The sequence below is a fragment of the Lynx rufus genome, unplaced genomic scaffold (assembly GCF_022079265.1).
Source record: "Lynx rufus isolate CCGP_SWC_20201006 ecotype Redwood Valley unplaced genomic scaffold, mLynRuf1.p SCAF_3, whole genome shotgun sequence".
NCBI lineage: Eukaryota > Metazoa > Chordata > Mammalia > Carnivora > Felidae > Lynx > Lynx rufus.
In genome coordinates, this window is record NW_025814845.1 from 92890177 (window position 1) to 92906589 (window position 16413).

Genomic DNA, 16413 nt, shown 5'->3' on the forward strand with positions numbered 1-16413 from the left:
GTGGTTGTTGGAGACAACATCAAACCGTAAATAGCATTAGAAATAAACAATGAAGGTAAAGTATGTAAAATATAGGTATGAATAGCAAAGGCTAACTTTGGTTAGCCTAATTGTTCAAAATGAATAGTACATAGAGCCACTCAACATGAGAACTTTAGGGGGCTAATTTCCTATATAAATTCAATTTCATAATTTTGAAACTTATTCTGAGTCCTAAACTACATTGGACTTGGAAGAAAAATTCATTCTCTATTCTCATTTCCATTCCATTTCTCAATCAGCTTAGTAAAATGATAATATAATTTTTGAGTGACTATGCAAAATATTTTAATCTAGTCTTCTAAAAATTAGTACAAGAAAAAGGCAAGTTCTTTTCACACAGAATATTCAGTTAAAAGTATAAGTTAGTGAAAAACTACTTCAAGTCCTTGCCTTCTCATCTGATGGCCAAATATTAGTGGGATTTGTTTTCTATTTGATGTTTATTTCTTTAAGAACTCTTACTGATTTCATACTAACAGTTAATTTCAGGTTTTGTCCTTCAAGAATGACATATCATTGAACTATTCAAATCCCTGTCACATCCAACATCTTTAAAAACCATTACAGTTTTTTGTTTTTTTTTTTTTAGAAAACAATCAAACAAAAAATATAAAGAATCCTACCTTAGAAGTATACAATAATCTGGGGCACTTGCGTGGCTCAGTGGATTGAGTATCTACTTTGGCTCAGGTCGAGATCTTATGATTCCTGGGCCTACACCAGGCTCTGTGCTGACAGCTCAGAGCCTGGAGACTGCTTCAGATTCTGTGTCTCCCTCTGCCCCTCCCCTGCTCGTGCTCTGTCTCTGTCTCTCAAAAATAAATAAACATTAAAAAAAAATCCTTAAAAAAAAGTATGACAATAATCTTATCCATTGATAAACTAATTAATAAGCAAAAAAGTAGTTATAATAAAATGAAGATAGATTTTGATGTAATGCTCAGCATATACCTATGAATGAATTTAACAATACTGTAGTTGATGTAAATAAGAGAAACATCAGCTCTTGGAAACACAGCTAAAGTTTATGAATCAACTCTTGTCTGATGCAATACCTTAAGCTCTTGAGGGAGATTTGATCACAAACATCTGCATCATAAAAATGGCTGCCATCTGAATGAAATTTGGTAATAATAGTCTGTCCCTAAAGTTTCCATATGACATTAAAACAAAGGGCAATACTTTTCATAAATCCACAAAGCCACATCCTGAAAAAAGATGTAATTTTTAAAGGTTTTACTTTATGGAGTATACATTCAGGATGTATTTCTGGAACTTCATTTTGGAAATATCCATTACATTATATATTATTCAAATGAAAACATACATGAAAATTCTTTCAAGTTAGTTTAAGCTTTCCCATTTCCACTGGGTATTTGGCCAGATAATTGATGTGATGGAAGTCTAGATTTTAACCAGTAGGAGGTGGTTAAAACACAAGGGCTTAATTGTTCTTATTGTGAGATGTGAATTATAGTCACAAAAGTTTGGATTGTCTTCTGAGATCTTGGTTCCTTCATTTACCAGTTCTGTTTTTTGTTTTTGTTTTTGTTTTTAAGTAATGAATTGATTAGTATAAGAAAGTATAGGCCCCCTGACCTCTTTCCCAGGTCACCTATTTCAAAGTCCTATCATTCATAGAAAGGAACTAACTCCAGTTAAAGTTCCTGAAGTTGCATTGTTCAGTTTTTAAATTTTTTTTTTTCAACGTTTATTTATTTTTGGGACAGAGAGAGACAGAGCATGAACGGGGGAGGGGCAGAGAGAGAGGGAGACACAGAATCGGAAACAGGCTCCAGGCTCTGAGCCATCAGCCCAGAGCCTGACGCGGGGCTCGAACTCACGGACCGCGAGATCGTGACCTGGCTGAAGTCGGACGCTTAACCGACTGCGCCACCCAGGCGCCCCGCATTGTTCAGTTTTTAATATACAAGAGGAAAAAGCAGAATTCTTTATTGGCAAACATTATTGTTACCGATTGTCCATTCTTTTCTAGCAAACTCCAGTAGTTGCATATGATTTGTTTCATTATGCTAAGAAAAATCAGTTAAAAATTTCACTTTTGTAAGCTATTTTACCCTTTCCAATTTCCCTACTTTTGAAAAAGCTAAAATAGCAAACCTTTATGTTATTTGTGAACATACTTCTCTAATCCAATATTCAATGTGCATTAATAATGTAAGCAGATGCTTCTTGGGTCTTCTGGTGTCACCCTTTCTGCTTCTTGTAATCACATGGGATAGTCTAATGTATGATCTAACATCGACATATGGCTTCTAATATTCTTCCCTAAAAGTAGTGAGGGCTCCTTGAAGTATAGCTGACTCCACTTCAAATCAGGAAAATAAGAATGGACTTAGAAAATATCTTGATGTTATCAAAAATAAAAATGCTTTCAGAAATATCTGAGGTAGTATGAAAAAAGATAAAGAGGCTAGTTTGTGAGAGGGCTTACAGGGGCCCATTATATCGATTTTAACATTAAAAAGGAGAAAAAATGATGGCAGTCAATTTGAACATGTTAGTATCTTAAAGGAGACATGATTTCATGATGAAACTAAAAGTACGCAAGTTAAAAAGTGATTGTAATGCTCATGTAGGTTTCCAGTATAGGTTTTTAAAATATAGATTTTAAAGTTTCTGTCTCTTAATTTTTTTCTAATGGTGATGAAATATTTGAGAGAAACATATGTAAAAGATGGAAAAAATCTTGTTTTTAATGTGGTGAAATGTATTTGAATTAATTAATAAAAATGAATGTCAGTGAATCAAAGGAAAGATCAACACCTTGTGAAAAACAGGCAAAATTAGAAGGGGGAAACTGCAGAATGCTTACATTTTAATCACACAAAAGTGAGGCCAGACAAGGATGCAGAGGGAATTTGACAAGGTAGTGTAGGTTTTAAGGAAACAATTGTGCATTTAGGTTGCCCTTGGCAACAGGAGTGTCTTATTATGCTAAGACATATTGACTATGAAGTAAATCATAATTAGAGTGGCCCTATCTCCCTTGGAGATAGGTTTGGAAAAGAATTTGGGACAGGTTTATGCCATTGACAAAAGATGAAGGCATAAGAGAGAAAATTTGAGTGATGTTCTAAAGAGAAAAGTTGAGCCCAGTTAGTATACCCACTGGGAAGGAACATGGGACTGGAGAACAGCTGGAGCTCATTTTTCTGGGTGCCTAAGGAAGGTGGCTTTGGACCCAAAGTGTTGTAGCAGTTTGGGCTGTGGGCAAATCTCCTGGCTGTCATTAACTCACAGAGTCTGAATATGTCCCTCCCATTTAGTGATTCCCCTTCTGTTATATTTCTTTCAATAACAGGAAACACAGGTAGACTTCTGTGTCTGCCATATTCCACTGAAGGCAGCATTAATTGCTAGAAAGTTCTTGCTTATATTGTCCTGACATTTACCTCTCTAATTTCATCTGTTGACCTAGGTTTGCTTTAAAGTCACCTAAGGCAGTTTAAAAAACATTTTATTTTTTTTATTTTTAAATTATTTTTTTTTACGTTTATTTATTTTTGAGACAGAGAGAGAGCATGAACGGGAGAGGGTCAGAGAGAGAGGGAGACACAGAATCTGAAACAGGCTCCAGGCTCTGAGCTGTCAGCACAGAGCCCGATGCGGGGCTCGAACTCACGGACTGCGAGATCCTGACCTGAGCCGAAGTCGGATGCCCAACTGACTGAGCCACCCAGGCGCCCCTAAAAAACATTTTAATCTATTCCCGAGCTTTAATTAAACTTAAGCTAATTCCTCTTACGTGTTTACCAATGATATATGTTTAAAGATACTTCTTAGTAATTATACCTCTATTATTAACCATAATAAATCATAGTATATGTCTATTATCAGTAGTAATAGTAATATTGCATTATTATTTGTAATTATGCACACATCACTTTATATTTTTATAAACAAATAGCAATAGCAGCATCCCCTGGCTGTGAATCTTTCCAGAAGAGGAGGTATGAGGTATTGAGAGAAGATTGGTTGAACTCATCATTTGATTGATTTCAGGCTTTTTATCGTTTGTTGCTGTTAACCACCTACAGCCAAAGGATGATGTGAGACTCAGATGAGACTCAAAAGTCATGTGTCAAGCTCAAGGGAATCAGTGGCATCTAGTTTCAAACATTATGATTTGTGAAAAATCAATTTCGCCTTTTGCTGTCTTGCTTTGATTTAGTCCAACTTTCTTTTTGTAGAAAAATAAGTACAACATGGCTGGTTGAAGAGAACAATTTTCCTACAAAGTTCTCATTTTTCTTATCTTGGAAGAAAGGAATAAATAAAAGATCTGGATTTAAGTGGTAAATTTTTTTTTTCTCTGTAGAGGATATACACCTAGCAATGCGAAGCCTCTAGCTACCTATTTTTCTTCCACTTCTATATCAAGTTTGGTTGTCTGGCTCAGAGAAATGTCAATATTGGTTGTCTCGCCCAGAGAAAGCGGGTAAAAGGAAATGAAATGAAGTTATTGATATTTTTATAAAACAGTCACTCACTCTTTTTTCACACACAATTATAGGAAGTTCATTCAGGAATACTGTTCATTTTTGACTCCTGGAGAATTTTAAAAATGACACATGCTGTGAATGTGAGGTGAGAATGGAGTGAATGGATATAGTCCGGCAAATTTGACCCTATTGCTCATTATTTATAAGGTACACTTGTATCTTCAAGTATACTTCAAGGTTCTCAAAAGAGAGAGTAAATAGTAACAATAATAGCACATTTCCTAAGATAAAGAGATGTTAGTACATTTGAACAATAGTTGAAATCCATGTGTTTAAATTCCTTCATTCCTTAAAGTTGAGATAATAAATAGACTTTGGAAGTCAGATTTCAGAAATGTATATTTTGCATGTAAATAGTGTACATGATACTTTTTAGTATAAGAGAAAAGGCAAGCAATGACAGGAAAATGTCCAAGGATCTACTTGGCAGTATTTCATGAGCAATGTACAGCATCCAAATCAGCTAATGAAATGCTTCAGCTCAGTAACTGGCTGCTTACAAAGACATTTTAAGATAAATGTCAAGAGAAAGATGCTGTAAAGGGCAAATAAATTATGGAGTAAATTAGCATTAACAAGTTATGAGAAAATTAGAACATTTTCATTTTGACAAAAAAAAAAAAAACCCAAGATATATGTAAGAATTGTAAAGGAAACAGAATAATTCATGGTAGAAAAAATTGGTCAAATGATGTTTAGAGGGAAAAGGAGGAATATAATGTGTTAATAACCTGAAGTTTATTGCAATTATAACTTTGTTTTTAATAGAAATGGGTCAAATTTAGAGATTGAAATTAGGTAGCTCATAAAATAGCTATTGTTTTGTTAATTTATCAGTGAACCTAAGACAATTTAGAATAATTCAAAGTATATTTTGCTAAAATTATCCTACAACCCAGCATAAGTTCAGTAATTGACAAGTTCATCAATGCTGAAGGTTAGTAGAATATAATTTAATAAACTTTCTTGCTTGAACAGATTAATGCGGTTTAATAGAAAATGGTGATTCATTTTATTGTTCAGAAGTATTTAAAATTAAATCATACATCAATTTTATTTACAAAATGATCATATACATAAAAATATTGACAATTCAGGCAAACAGAAAATGATACGAATACTAATAATTCACAATCGAATCCACTTAAAATTAATTAACATCCTGTCAGTACACATGCCTTTCTCCACCAGGAAATATAACAAGACAAATTTTTGAGTTGCAAATACATTTTCTTATTTAACAGCCAATAATAGTTGTAATTAGTTCTGGGAACCATAATCAAGCAAACATGTGATTATAATTAAACATACAAATAGATAAACAAAGATACTTAAGAATCTGGTAACAGTAAATAAAGTTCTCTATTGTTGAAATATGATCATTTTCTTTGACTGTAGGTAAAATACAAATTTGAGGCCAATAGTCTTTTTCACTTTTAGATTAGGATGGAACATAGGTGGCTATTTGGAACAATTGATCCTCATATGACAATTTGCTCAAAGACTTTGAAAGATAGGTGCACAGAACTAACAGGAGTTGATGTTGAATCCCAACAAGTAAGTTTCTTTAGTTTTTTTGTTGTTATTGTTTATTCATTTTTTGAGAGAGAGAGAGAGTGTGTGTGTGTGTGTGTGTGTGTGTGCAAGTGCTAGAGGAACAGAGAGAAGGGGACAGAGGATCTGAAGGGAGCTCTGTGCTGACAGAGGACCCTGATGTGGGCTAGAAGTCACGACACTGGGATCAGGACCTGAGTTGAAGGAGGACGTTCAAACGATTGAGCCACCCAGGTGCCCCAAGTTTCTTCAGTTTTAAACAGGTTATATTTCCTGAAAGGTGGAGAAGGAAAGGTAAATGTGAGGAAGAGAAAAGAGCCAAAGAGGAGTGGGGGATAGACAAACAGGCAGAGGAAGTGGGGGTGGGGTGGAGTGGAGCAGGGCTGGGAAATGCAACAGTCACTGAAAACATGAGAACAATAGAGGGGGATTCAAGGGGAATTAATATCTTCTCAGTAGAGTATCATTTAATCAGAGAGCCATATGCATGGCTCTTTATTTCAAATTTCTATTTATTAGTAATTTTGATTAGAATTGAATTTGATCTGTGATTATTAAACATGAATCAGTTGAGAATAAAGTACATATATGGATATAATTGCACTTGTCACTCAATATGATTCTTCACATTGCCCTAGTTTTATGACTTAATTTTAAAGGATCTGGATTTGAATAATTAAAAATAATAAAATTAGTTACCGCTTCAATCAGTTGAAAGAAACCTGTTAGCACGACACCTGGTGGCAGTCATCTATAATGTAACAGGTGTGATCTTTATTTAGGTCCCACTTAATCTCTGCATGCTGGTTAACACAGTAAAAAAAAAAGTGATCAAAATATTCAGTGAGTATATTAGGCCTTTTTTTGTTGTTGTTCTGCATTCAGTGTTAAATGTATACCACGGTGTGCAAGACAAGTTTCATCCCTGGATTTGAGTAAATATCTGGGAGTAGAATTGCTGTGTCATAGGTAGGGTGAGTACAGTAGACAAGCCTATTATATATACCTATTAGAGGGAAAGAAAGAGAGAGAGCAGATATATGTAGTAGACTCTACATATATAGTGGACTTTGGTAGTGGTGGGATTGGTGAGAAGTATAACAAATACATAAAAGTACACAAACCATAAGAGTAGCTTAATAAATTTGTAGAAAGTGAACATACTCCCATAAGCAGCATCAAGTTAAAAAATATTAATGGAACCCCAGAAACTCTACTTATGCCCCTTCCAGTAATCAACCAACACGCCCCCCTCGATGAAATATCATTTCATAATATGGATGCGACATTGATTTAATCAGAAAAATATATCTTGGTCTTCCTTCAAGCTTATGAATGGAGCTCCTCAAACCCTTATTTTTTCCAAAGTGATAAAAGCCATAAGAACATCTTGTGTTGTAATATCTAGTTCTTGTCCCTGGCTTCTGAAATAGCTCCAGAGCCATAAGGTGAAAGGAGCATTGCTTGTGGTTCATAATAGGTCCCTCTCAACCACACCTGAATTTATGCTAATGAGGTGATTTTTGGAAAGCGCCTAAGGATTAAGGCTGGTTGGGTGTTGGGGGACCCAACCATATTATTAGTGGAACTTTCAGCCCCACCTCCCTACCTCTAGGGAGAGGTGATGGGTTGGAAGTTTACTTAATCACTAATGGCCAATGATTTAATCCATCATGTTTATGTAATAAGGCCTACATTAAAAAACAAAAATCAAATAAAAAATACCTAACCTACAGGACTCAGAGAGCTTCTGGGATGCTGAACACGTGAAGGTGCTGGAGGTATGGTTTACCCAGAGAAAGCATGCAAGCTTCATGCCCTTCCCCACACTCTGCCCTCTGAGTATCTTTTCTGTGTGGCTGTTTTTGAATTGCTTTCTTTTATAGTAAACCAGTAATCTAGTAAGAAAATTGTTTTCCCGAGTTCTGTAAGCTATTCCAGTAAAGTATCAAAACTCTAAGAGGGAGTCATGGGGATCCCCCATTGTTTGCCCCCAGTCAGTAGTACAGGAGGCCTGGATCTGATTAGAGTCAGAAGTGGGGGAAGGGCAGTCCTGTGGGAGAGAGCCCTCAGCCTGTGGAATCTGTGCTAACTCCAGGCAGTTTGTGTCAGACCTGAGTTAAATTGGAGGATACCCAGTTGGTGTTCGCCAATTGCTTGGTGCGGAAAATCCCACATATCTGGTGTCAGAAGCATTGGTAAGAGTAGAAGAAGGGAAGTGTTCTCTTTTTGTGGGTATACCATAATTTATTCATTCTATTGTTGATGGATATTTAGGGTGTTTAGTGTTGACCTACTATGAATAATGTTATATCCCTTTGTATGACTTTTGATGACCATATACAAACATTTCTCTTGGGTATATACCCAGGAGTGAGATTTCTGGGTCATAAGGATATATATGTGTTCAACTTTCATTGATATGATCAAAGCTTTTTCTAACACAGTTGCATAAATGTATACTCCCATGAACACTCTCACCTCATTGTTCTAGATATTCACCAACATTTGGTTTTGTCTTTTTCATTTTAGCCTTTTTTGTGGGTGTGTAATGGTATAGAATTATGATTTTGTATTTCCCTAATGCCTAACGATTTTGAGCACACTTTTAAATCTTTATTGGCTATTTGAGTGTGTCATCTTTTGTGAGGGACCTTTTCTTTTTTCTTATTGAGCTCATTATCTATTCTGGATACTGATCTTTTGTTAAGTTATATTTGTTATAAATAATCCTCCTGATGTATGTCTTGCATTTAATAGCTTTATTGAGGAATAATTCACATACCCACAATTTGTCCATGGTAAGTGTGATGTAGGCAGGCCAGCTCCGAGGACCCAGAGGGGGTCCCACAGGACCAGCCAAGGGGGTCCTTGGCTTCTCACAGGATAGAAATCCAAAGTGGAGCTGAGAGGAAGTGAAAGCAGAGTTTATTGAAGATACAGGGAGAGCAGATAGAGCATCCGGGACACTTGGAAAGGACAGACTCTGTCTTTGCTTGTTGTCTGGGGTTTTTAATGAGGATGGCAGTCTGGTGTACGTGTCCTCCCGGGAACTGGTCAAAACAAGGTGTTCTCCGTGTCACTTATGCCCTGGAGCCAGTGTTGCAGGATTTTTATCTCAATACCCGGGATTCCTGGTCTTGCCACTTTGAAGATTGAAGACATGGCCATAAAATAAAAAGAGCAGCAGGCAAAAGTTTATTAGAGTATACATTAGAAAGGAGGAATAGTAGGAAAGGTCTCTTTACAGAGAGAGGACATTCAAAAGTGAACGCCCACCAACAACAGCCAAGGTCCTTGTTTTATAAAGTTCTGGCAGCCACATACACCCCCTCTTCCTTCCCCCTTGTTCCTTCTCAGGTTCTATCTTTATTGACTGGATAACTCTAGGTTCTGGGTTGTCCATTCCTGATTGGCTCATTTCCATCATATGAGGGGTGGTCTATGGCCATACTTAGGTCTTTTGTCAAATTCCTGAGGGAAAACTGAGGGGGGGGGGAGGTGGGGTAGGTTACATTCTTAAGAGGAACCTTACCCTGAGGGAGTTTGCTGCGGTCAGACACTCCCAGCATTGTTGCAAAATATGTCTTTTTCCCCACCCAGGGACCTCCAGACCTATCCTCTCCCACTCTGCCTATTGTATCCTATTTTTTCCTATCACACCAGGGGTCTTCGTGTCAAGGTGTCTGTAGTGAGTGGTCTTGGAAAAATGGCCTGGTCCAGTCACTCCTGAGATGCTATCTATTGTGCTGGAAGACTCCAAAGAAATCATGAATTCCTTGGCCTTTATAAGGAGACACATTAAAGCATGTGTAAGGCGGGGATGCAGGTCCTAAGAGGAAGAGACGCGGCAAAAAAAGTCTTTCATGGGGTCCCTTTAGTTTCCCCATCTCAAGTATACAGTTCAGTGATTTAAAAAAAAATTTTTTTTTAATGTTTATTTATTTGAGAGAGAGAGAGAGAGAGGGAAGGAGAGGCAGGAGAGGCACAGAGAGAGAGAGAAAGGGAGACACAGAATCCGAAGCAGGCTCCAGGCTCTGAGCTGTCAGCACAGAGCCCGATGCGGGGCTCGAACCCACAAACCGTGAGATCATGACCTGAACTGAAGTCAGACACTTAACCGACTGAGGCACCCAGGGGCCCCACTGAGTTTTAGTACATTATGAGTTGTGAAATTATCCCCACAATTCAACTTCTTTATTACAATTTTTCAGTTTAATTTTTAAAAATACAAGAGACATTTATTTAAAGTAGTACATTTGCAGCTCAAATATTTCTAAATTGTACATTTCAGGTCTACCCAACTTCTTAAAAATATTTGAGGAGAGCTGCAACCACAGATTTCAGCTCCATGATTATTCCTTTGCCCATTCCTCCCTCTCTTTTCTTTGCCAAGTGACTTCTTTCAGATAGGGTTCAAGATGGAATTTACCCTGTTCATATTTTGTCCACTGTTCTTTCCTTTATTATTATTACTTTAAAAAAATTTTAATGTTCTTTTATTTTTGAGAGAGAGAGAGAGAGAGAGTGAGTGGGGGACAGGCAGGGAGAGAGGGAGACACAGAATCCAAAGCAGGCTCCAGGCTCTGAGCTGTCAGCACAGAGCCTGAACCCATGAACCACCAGATCATGACCTGAGCTGAAGTCAGACACTTAAATGACTGAGCCACCCAGACTCCCCTTATTATTATTACTTTTAACGTTTATTCATTTTAGAGAGACAGAGAGAGACAGAGCACGAGTGGGGGAGGGGCAGAGAGAGAAACAGAATCCAAAGCAGGTTCCAGGCTCTGAGCTGTCAGCACAGAGCCTGACATGGGGCCTGAATCCAGGAACCATGAGATCAGGACCTGAGCCAAAGTCGGATGCTCAACTGACTGAGCCACCCAGGTGCCCCTGTCCACTGCTCTTTAGGTAAAATCTGCTTGCTGCCTTGCATTTGGGTCCACTGTTCTCTTAATGCGAAACACCTGTTGTTATACAGGTTCTCAGGAAGCCTTATGGCCTCTTTCACATCATCATGCTCACATATGGTAACACAACCCCAGTTTATTAAACCCTGCAGCACTGTAACACCATTTTCATATACCCCCCAGCCACCGGCTTGATGCTGCAACAGCAGCCCTGCTCCCCATTTTGACCCAAGACCCCACAATTCAGTTTAAAATCCTTCCCTCACCCCAGAAGATTCCCTTCTACCTAGTTGTGGTCAATCCTGCTCCAACATTCAGACACAGGAAACCACTGACCCTTGTCAAGAAGTGGATATTTTCATGGTTCTGCACGGTTAGAGCTTTCTGAGAAAACGTTACTGGCACCTGGGTTAAAGGACAAGCCTTGGAAGTTAAAGGGAATTAGATAGACCTTGAACCATCTGTTCTCATTCAAAGGGTATTAAACTTACCTCTTCCAGAGCCAAATGCTTCACCTTCTGTGGTGCTGACTTCCCTCTCCCTTTTGGAGAGAATTTATTTACATTTACATTCCAAAGGGCTGTAAAGACTGTGCAGCAAGGGTTTCTCTCTTTTCTCCAGAGGGGAGGAGGGAAGGGGAGATAATCCTATTTCTACATAAAACCCCGATTCTTTTTTAATGGATTTTATTTATTTTTTTTTCAACGTTTATTTATTTTTGGGACAGAGAGACACAGAGCATGAACGGGGGAGGGGCAGAGAGAGAGGGAGACACAGAATAGGAAACAGGCTCCAGGCTCCGAGCCATCAGCCCAGAGCCTGACGCGGGGCTCGAACTCACGGACCGCGAGATCGTGACCTGGCTGAAGTCGGACGCTTAACCGACTGCGCCACCCAGGCGCCCCAAAACCCCGATTCTTAATCTCAGGTTTCCTGAGATACAACTCCTGGACATGGGGTCCCAACCATGTGGCTATTACTAGGTCACCTCTGAGAAATTGGTGGTGCCATTGTGGTAAATAATAACAATGACTCTGATCTCTGCTCCAGCAAATTCATGGTTTCTTTGAGGACAGTGATGAACAAATATAGACAGCAACAATGTATCAATTTTGCTGACAAGGATGAGATCCCATTTGAAACATAGTTTTCTGGAAGAGACACAGGAGACCCTCATAGGCTGACTCATGGGATTTGAGAGATATCAAAAGAAACTGTAGCTGACAGGTTGAAAGGATTGGAAGACCTTGTTGGCTGAGGACTGGGAGGTAAGATTGGAATTAACAGCCCAAATAGTGCCGTGGGCTTTTTTTCTCTCTTACAGGCAAGGGAAGAAAGGGCCCAGGAATCCTTAAAATTGCTCTGTGGGTGGGTTGAAATGTTAGACGTTTCTGCTGCTTTCTCCTCCAGGTTAGATGAGAAAGAAGAGGAATATTCCCAAAGTTGGTCCTTGGGTAGGCCAAAAACAGTAGAAATTATTTTGTTTATTGCTCTCTCCCTCAGTGGGAGGAGAAAGCATTAATTAGTTACCAAAACTGAAGCAAGGTTTGGGGCACAGCGGCTGCTAAGGTGCTCAGATCTGAAGGGAGATGCATCTCACTTATTCCTATGCAAACACTTTGCTTCCTCCACATCCCTCACTCCCCTTCTGCTATGATCTCTGCTGCCTAAAGGTTTAAGGGTAGGCTCAGGACTTCCTGTCTCCAGGGGATGGGGGTAGCTACACACTCATCTCTTTAAGCTGGGGACTTTTAGGAGGGGAAGAATTAAGATGTTAATCATCTGTTGGACACAGGTGTCTATGTGCCTAGTTCTGTGGCAGGAAATGGGAGTCAGGGATGGATAATAAAGGTGCTAAAAGTGTAAAATGGGGAGCCATGGTTGTACGTAAGAGGACAGAAAGAAACAGCCCAACCACAGCCCAGATGCTCAGAAGTGCACAGGCATTGAGCCAAAGAAAGAAATAAGGGCGAAACCTCTCCACTTATCCACTTACCTAGTCTAACTGTCACTGCAGCCACTTCTTCCAGCTGGGAAATAATAGCTTATCTTGGCAGCTGTCACTGTAGTTTTTGAAATGCTAAGTTAACTCTTAGGGCTTTGAGCAAAACCTGAAGAAAAGAAAAACAAATTTAATAAAAGACTGTATATTTTATTTGTACATGTACTTGGGCACCTTCACGGGAAAATGAAGACCCAAAGCAGTAGCTGGAGCTGAATGCTATGTGCTAGGTTGGACAAAGGGTAAGAAATCGTGAGAACGTGACAAAACACAGAGGTTTGGGCTAGGGCAGTTAATTGTGGAAAAGTGACTAGAAAGATGAGGATCAGTTTAACAAGTTTGTACAGAATTCTCCCAGCCTCCACTCCCCTTCTCTGGTGACGAAAATGTTTTCCTTCCTTCTGGTACAGGGAGGGCACTTTTCACATGGGAGTTTTATCTCCTGCTTTCTAGAAGAAAATGGAAGGCCGGAGGGCCCTTCTTGCATCTGCTGCTTTTAATGTGACTTTAACTCACTCAAAATAATCAGTATGCCAATGCAGCAAATTTTGGGGTAACATACTCTGAAACCCGAAATTTTGTTGCTGAATTAAGTCTGACTGCAGAGTAGAAATTAACATGGATGTTATATGCTTGTAATTTCCTACCTCCCAGGGGCTAGAGTGGATTGATACTCAAATCATGAAAAGCTACAAATAAAGAAATGTTAGTGGGACATGTATTAGAATGAGTCTCCATGACTGATGAATTATGTTACCATTCTTGCTGAAAAGGATCCTCTGGAAGGTCTGGTGATGAAGACATGAGAAATTATAGTTTCACATGCTATATAAAATTAAGGTTTTGTTTTTGTTAACCTTAATTATATAAAAAAAATTCTCATAGTTGTTTAGGATTCAGAAGTTCAGTCGAAAGTATCTGCCAGTCATTCACAACTCTCAAGGCTGAAGAACATTAATTCTTTAAAGTATTGTTTCTCGAGAGATTAATATGTCATATTGAAAATTGGTTGTGGATTTTTATTCTGAAAGACGGATTTTACTTTTATTTGATTAAGAAGATGCTCCCCACTTAAAATTATCAGCTAAAGAATTCCTGCAAAGAGTGAATACGTAGACATTTCTATTAAGCCTATGTTATTTTCTCGTTCTTTTTCAGTTTGGGGGATTAATTTTACACAACATTGCATAAGCCAATTGACCAAGAACATTATGGGATTGCAGCAAACTTGAGAGAAAGGAAATCTCAAGTCAGAGACATGAAATGGAAGGTTAGGTAATATTTGTCTGCCTAACTCCCAAGGACATTTTGGCATCCTGTGTTTAATAATGCCATATCTAGCCAATAAATCAATAGACTTCATAGGGATGCTACAATCTAGCTTAAGAAAAATATATCTTTAAAGAAGAATTCCTGGGAGCCTGGTGGCGCAGTCAGTTAAGCAGCTGAATTCAGCTTAGGTCACGATCACACGGTTCATGAGTTCGAGTGCCGCATCCGGTAAACTTGAGCCCCTCATCCAGTTAGCACTAGTCCTCCATGTGGTGAACATGAGCCCTGCTTTAGGTGAACATGAGCCCCGCTTCAGGTGAGTCCCATTTTTCTCTCTCTCTGCCCCTCGTTCACTTGCACCCTTTCTCAAAAAAAAAAAAAAAAAAAAATCCTGCTCTGCCAAATTGGAGAGCTTTGTAATGGAATACCCAAGGATATGAGCTATAGTCCATGTGGCTTCATAATTCTATGAAGACACAGGCTTGTTTGCTATATATATTTTTTCTTTCATGATTTGCTACAAAAAATTATTCACGATTTAAGCTCCCACCTCTCCTTTCTGAAAACTCTCATTTCAACTAATGTATCTATAATATTCAAAGTGTGTTAGAATAATAGTGTTCTGCCCTGTTAGGTAATAAAGATTATGTAGATAAAATTTGCTCTCAATTTTGTGTGAGTTTTGCTTGGTTTTTGCTGTAATACTCTGTTTTTATAACTGTACGTTATTAGAGTTACTTTTTTTATAGTGCTGGAAATGTCTGTATTTCACATCACTACTATTATTATAAGAAAAGGTATTAGGGAGGATTAGTTCTATTTTCAGCAGTGAAAGCTCTCTATAAAGAAATGCAAAACGGAAACTAAGCAAATGTAGCTGAACATATGGATATATGTGATTATTTTATTTATTCATTCAAAAGATATATATTGAATGCTGACTATGAGGTGGACATTGTTTTATATACTGGTGGTACAGATGTAAATAGAGCAGACATAAACCACTTTTCTTAAGAAGCTTATACTCTAGTGGGAAGAAACAGAGAATAAAGAAAATATGTAAGTAAAATATGAAATATGTTAAAGAGTGATAAGTGCTACAGAAAGAGATTAGGAAGAAGGGTGGGGGAGATGAGGATGTTTGGTTAGTTGATTTATGGCTGTGTCTCCTAGGAGATGTACATGACCTGAAGGCAGGGGCTCTGTCTGATGATGCTTGTCATCATACCCTCGCAGGTATCATTACATGTGGCACTTGGCAAATCTTGAAAGAATGGGTGGGTAAACTCAGCATTGAGTGAACCCTCCCCTTGATCTACTTTTTTTTCTTCACATCACTTTATATAATACAGCAATCCCAAGACCCCAGGTGGATGCCTGAAACCACAGATAATGTCTAACCCTATATTCTACGTTTTTTGCTATACATACATACCTATGATAAAACTTAATTTATAAATGAAACACAGAGATTAACAGCAATCTGTAATAACAAAATAGAACAATTATAACAGTATACTGTAATAAAAGTTGTGTGAATAAGGGTCTCTCTCTCAAATATCTTACTGTATTTTACTCAGCCTTCTTGTGATGACGTGAGATGAAAAAATCCCAAAGTGATGAAATGAAGTGAGGTGAATGACCTGAGCATTGGGATGGCAAACCATTGACCTGATGATATAGAAGAAGAAGTATCATCTGCTTCCGGGCTGCAGTGGACCGTGAGTAAATGAAACCGTGGAAAGCAAAACTGAGGCTAAGGAGGGGTGGGGGGTGGAGGGAGGGGATTTTGTGTATAAGTTTTGTTCATTATTTATTGTCTGCCTAACTTGGCAAGAGCATAACCTGCACAAAGGTAAGAATTTTTACCTGACAGATAGAATTTTACCTGACAGGTAGTAGGATATGATAAATATTTGTTGCATGAACGTGCACATTTGGATAAGTGATTTTCCCTAAGAGGGAACAATGAAGTTATTAGCTTATGACATAAGAATTTTGTTTGCTTCTTTTGCAAAGCCAACTTACTTCTGCCAACAACACATATTCTGATAGCTACTGACAAATTCACAATTTGCTCAAGCACCTTATGAATTAAATGCTA

The 16413-nt window shown here is 38.2% G+C and overlaps 1 pseudogene; it reads right to left on the reverse strand.

Annotated features, from left to right (window-relative positions):
* Positions 1-10477: 10477 nt before the first annotated feature.
* LOC124519938 (cytochrome b-c1 complex subunit 7-like) lies at positions 10478-11257 on the reverse strand (annotated as a pseudogene).
* Between the last annotated feature and the right edge of the window lie 5156 nt (positions 11258-16413).